General features: G+C 55.3%; 1 protein-coding gene across 1 annotated transcript in view; it reads right to left on the bottom strand.

Annotated features, from left to right (window-relative positions):
- The window catches only part of TMEM240 (transmembrane protein 240), a 16,620-nt gene that overhangs the window by 4,093 nt on the left and 7,281 nt on the right, over nucleotides 1-5,246 (bottom strand). The window lies entirely within an intron of this gene.

Below are 5,246 nucleotides of genomic sequence, written 5' to 3'. Positions count from 1 at the left end.
ATTCCTGACACAGGCTCTCCGTGCCTAAGTTTGTAAAACAGAAGATAATATTAAGGACAGCAGGAGGTCGGAGTGGTCACCCCCCCGAGATGTAAAGGGCATTACCGCATTTGTGTTGGTGAGCAGAGGTCAGTAACATTTTGCTCTTGTGAGCACACACGGGCTGATAGTGCGGCAGGGTAGCCCTGCGAGTGCAACCCTGACACGCTGCCTCACGGGCGTGAGCAAAGGTCCCTGCCAGCCCTCACAGCTGTCCGGCACGTCTCCAGCTGTGCCAGTTTGCTTCACCTCCCATCTCGCCCAGTAAAATGAGAATCGTGTCTTTCACACGTTAGAGCAGAGCGTGTTTACAGCCACGGAGGAGGTACTTGAAAGCGTGCCTTGAATTCATCCTCACACAGTTCAGACCCTGCGGCGTATCACGCCTGGAAAAGTCATGCAACCTCTAAGACCACCTCAGGTTCTCTTACGGCATGACTGGTTGGGGATGCAGGGTCTCCCTCCTCCTCCTCAAGGACCAGGCAGCAATTACTGCCCGTAGCAGAGAGCAAGGAATCGCTCTCAGCACAGAGCAGCCAGCAACCCTCCCTTCAGAGCCAAATCTCACGGCTCCCTCCCGCAGCACCCTGGCTTAGGAAGGTCTCCCAGCACCCTGCAGCCTGGCTCCCACCTCATCCCACCATCCATCACTTGCTGGGGACGTGGCCAGAGGTCTGGCCTGACCGTGCATTGTAGCCAGTCTCCAAAAAAAAAACCAAAAGCCATCAACTTCGTGCTGTCCCCAAAGAGCCCAGCACAGAAGTGCAGGAGATGCCCTGCCTGCCACCGTGCACAGCATCATGGGGCTCCTTCGGGGGAAAGCACAGACTCTGGAGCTTGCAGAGACGTACATCTCTCTCAGGGGTTCTCATACCTTACGCCAGAAGGGCGGTCGGGTTCATTTGTGCAATGAGATGATGGAGAGCAAGCTTGGGATGACGACGAACTGCTTGAAAGACCCTGATTAACTTGGGAAAATGACAGGGATCGAGTGAGGGAGTTGTGGAGTAGAAAAAAAGAAGGCAGGTCTGTGGGGGCTGAATGGGAGGGGACCGGCTGTGACAGGTGAGATAGGAGGATCCCAGATGACAGGGGATGCAGGATGCAAAGCCAAACTGGAAGCAAGCTGCTCTGGAGCCTCTGCATCTGCTCTTAACCTTCCCTGAGAGCAGCCCAGAGCCACGAGGCTGCCCAGGCTCTGTGCTTCACCATCCTGCCTCCTCCCACTGCCCGATTTAGAGACGGGCACTGCTTGGGCAAGTGCTGTCACTGCTGCCAGGGAGCCCAGGAATGGCCGGCCAGCCACGGCGAGGTGCGCTGAGCAGCCCCTGGTGCCTGCCAGCACCGCTAAGGTTGCGCGCATCAGACCACCACAACAGTCCTGGCACGGCAGCGCCGCTGCATCACCAGTGCTCCCAGCTCAAGGCCAGGGCACAGTTGCACAGGGTCTCCCCAACATCGCCCACCACCACCACCCCCCCACCAGCATCACCTACACTCATGTCCCTCCTGCATCCGTGGACCCAGTCCTGCTCCCACATGCAGGAGAGGAGGCAATCGCTGGAGGCTTCTGAATATGCATGAGGTGCAGGTTGCTCAATAATCACGCCTGAGAAACGTCCAAATATTTACACAAACAAACCTCCACTCAAAGGAACCTACTGAAAACAGCCCTAATCTCAGCGACGACTTAATGGAGGCCACCTGCACCAGAGGCACCAGCTCCTGGCAGATCAAGGCACGTAGGGCTGGTGTACAACCTGGTGCCATGGCACGTGGAGGGGTTGGAAACGGCTGTGCGGATGGGAAGCCCATCAAGCCGTGCTCCTGCTCTCTAGTACCGCTCCCCATTTGCATTCAGCAAAGGCCCCAGGACGAGGGACCAGACTGGACCAGCAGCAGAAAGGAGACGCATCCAGGTGTGCTCCGACGGCAGCTCAAAGTGACCTCAGAGGGCGAGGGCAGGCCCTCCTCCTGCCTCATCTTCCTGGTTGGTTTGTAACCAGAGATTTTTTTTCCCCTCGTTTGGTTAAGAAAAGGCTAAAGGGCAGAGGGTGTGTGAAGGAGGGCTCCCAAAACCCAGAGTTCTTATTCACAAATGGGAGGGCACCCATTAATTGCATGAACGCAGCCAAGCAGCTTTGCAGAAGGGGGAAGGCAGAGCCTGACCCATAGCTCCCACGTGCCGTGGGACACCTGCAGGCCCTTAACTTACTGCCTTTTGCTTCTTGCAGTACAGAGACAGCCTCAGGGCTGGGTCCACACACACCTCCAGAAACCTCGACTCCTTGAAATGATCAACAACTCGAGGGCCCCAGCAGGAGCTGGTATGTATCTCCTCTGCATCGTCGTGTCACAACACACAGGGCTGTCCAAAGGCTCCCCGTGCAGAGCATCACTAACACGCAGCCACCTCTGGGGTCGAGAGAAGCCAAACTTCCCAGAGCCATCGAGGACAGACCCATTCCTAGGAAGTCAGTGCAGACCTCTCTCCACACATGAAGTGGGTTTCGTGAAGGGTCTCAGCCCTGTCCCAGAAGAAAGTCCTGGAGTACCTTCCTCCCTGGACTGAAGAGCAGGGATGTGCTTGTAGCACTCGCATCCTTGCACGCACACACGCACAGGTGCACAGCCCGGCCAGCACTGCAGTAACATGGGACATGGTACTCTCCTCATACACTTCCCCAGAGGTTGGGGTTTTTTTTCCTACCACGCCGTCTGCTTTCTTAACAGCTCCTGTTCTCTGCTTGCAGGGCACTGAGGGAAGGGACACAGTCACCTCTTCCCTGCCTTGTCCCTCTCCTCGGCGCAGGCTGACTCTGCACACTGCAGTGGGATCTCCTCCAGCTCTCCTCGCTTCCTTTGGGCATCGCCGGGCTGAACGGCACCGTGAGGGCAGCAGTAAGGGCCTGACACTCCTTCTGTGTTCGCAGCTCCCTTGCCATGTGCAGGGGACTGTCCCCAAAGCTCAGTGATTTCCAAGTCCAGACTCAGAGGTGAAGTCCCTGTTTCTGCCCTGTGGCTTCCGTAAGAATCACAGAATGGTTGAGGTTGGAAAGGACCTGGGGAGGTCATCTGGTCCAGTCCCCTGCTCAGGCAGGACCATGTTCAGATGGCAGTTAAATATCGCCAAGGAATGAGACCACAACCTCTCCTAGCAACCTGTCCCAGTGCTCGGTCACCCTCACCGTGAGAAAGTTTCCTGATGTTCAAGCAGAACCTCCCGTGCTTTGGTTTGCGCCCATTACTCTGGTCCTGTCACTGGGCACCACTGCAAAAAGCCTGGCTCTGCCTTCTTTACACCCTCCCATCATGTATTTATATGCATTGATAAGATTCCCCCGAGCCTTCTCCTCTCCAGGTTTCACAGCGCAATGAGTCCGGGTCTGTAGGTCAGTTAGATCTAGAGGCTGCGGATGGAGCAGGGCAGACGGAAAGACAACACAACCAGCTCTGGGGCGCAACTGAAGTTGGCAACAACTATTTTCAACACAACCTCTCTAACATGACTGCACCGACATCTCTGCATACCCACGAGCCATAAGGTGCATCTCAGACAGACAACGGCGGGAGGAAGCTCCAGGAAAGGGTGGCTGGTTGATGCTTTCTCACTGTTGATGTGTGGGCTGGGCACACAAAGTCACCATTGGCTTCCAGCATTCCATAAGGAGGGATTCAGTCCTCAGGGTATCCCCGTGCCAACCCTTTGCCTGTACAGCCTGAAGTGCTGTGGGACAGTCGTGCCCAGGAGAGAAAGGAGTCGTCTACTTCTGTTGTATGGTGAGCCACCGAGAAGTCCAAAGCCAATTCATGGGAGGTAAAACTCAACAGAGAGCAAAAACTTTGACCTATCTGGATTTGGCAACTTAATTTCCAAGTAGCAGAAGTCAAAGTTGTATCCTAGCTGCAAATTTCCTTGGAAGAAAAGCCTCCTGTCACTAAAACACCCCAGGAAAGCACCTGAGGTCCTGTATTGCTGCTTTGGGGAACGCTGGGTTAGCAGAGCAGCTCTGTGCAGTGGAGATGCCAGCACTAGGTTTCCACTCTGCAGTGTTCTGGAAAGGGTTTAGCAAAGCTCAGGGAAGAGGAATTTCTCCTGCTAATGCAACAGTTGGGAGATCTGGGCTGCAGGGATTTTTATGCCTTGTTTTGGCTTAACGGGATTGAGCGATGCCACCGAGATGGGGAGGAGAAGAGGGACAGACCCCCAGAAGTTTTCTGTTGCAGCTCAAGTCCTCGGGGATGTTACAGGAGCGACTCAGAGCCACCGGCACCGCACGTTATTAATAGTGCGCAAAGGTCCAGGGTCCCCACCGTATATCAAGGGAATTGGAAACTGGAACGTGGCCTGGATGGCTCTGGATCGAGGGAGGGAACAGATCACCTCTAAGCTCAGCATAATGTGGGTGCAGCCAGGCACCACCAGCTCCACCCCAGCCCACCTCCAGGGAGGGCAGGCACTGCTGGAGACTCCTCAGAGCAAACGCTTTTGGCCAAACCCTGTTTTCAGAAACGTGGCCGCCCAGGGACTGATATAACCCTCCAGCCAGTGCCGGTTTCACCAACCAAAGACCTCTGAGAAGAGACGAGAACCTCCTTCAGCCTTGCATCACCTTAGCCAGCAGTCAGACGACTGACGTGGGCATGAGGACTCCGAGAGAGCTGTCACAAAGCGGTCCTCAAAAGGTAAACCCATGTCCTGACCGTGTTTCTTTACAAGAAAAATGATGTACCGAATAACCCGAGGGCCAATTCCTGGGCAGATCAAGCTGGTATCAGTTGTCACAACAGATCCAGGCCAAATTATTCCTACTAGGTTAATGTTGGACCACCTCCCTTCATGCGCCACGCGCGTTCAGCCACACCTAACAGCCATGCCCACCCGTGATGTGGTGGAGCTTCCACAGGAAGCAGAGGTAATTGTAGGAAAACAAAGAGAACCACACTTCAGGCCAGAAACACCCTGGAAAGCAGGAGGGGCTGGTGATTGCCACCAGCTGCTCTCCCGAAGGAACCGAGAGCCGGGATTTGCTGATCCATCCCCAGCTTGACAGCACCCATCCCAGGTGAGAAACTGAAGCTGCTGGCCAAAGGGAGCACAGTGTTTGTGTCCGTGCGTGTGTGCTTGAGCTGTAGCATCCCTGTCCCCTTTCCCAGTCTTTGTGACGAAGGGGGAAGACCTCCTCTCCTCCCTCCCAGGGCAGCGG

Source organism: Cariama cristata, unplaced genomic scaffold (assembly GCF_000690535.1).
Source record: "Cariama cristata isolate BGI_N322 unplaced genomic scaffold, ASM69053v1 scaffold5392, whole genome shotgun sequence".
NCBI lineage: Eukaryota > Metazoa > Chordata > Aves > Cariamiformes > Cariamidae > Cariama > Cariama cristata.
This window is presented reverse-complemented; position numbering and strand designations above follow the sequence as displayed.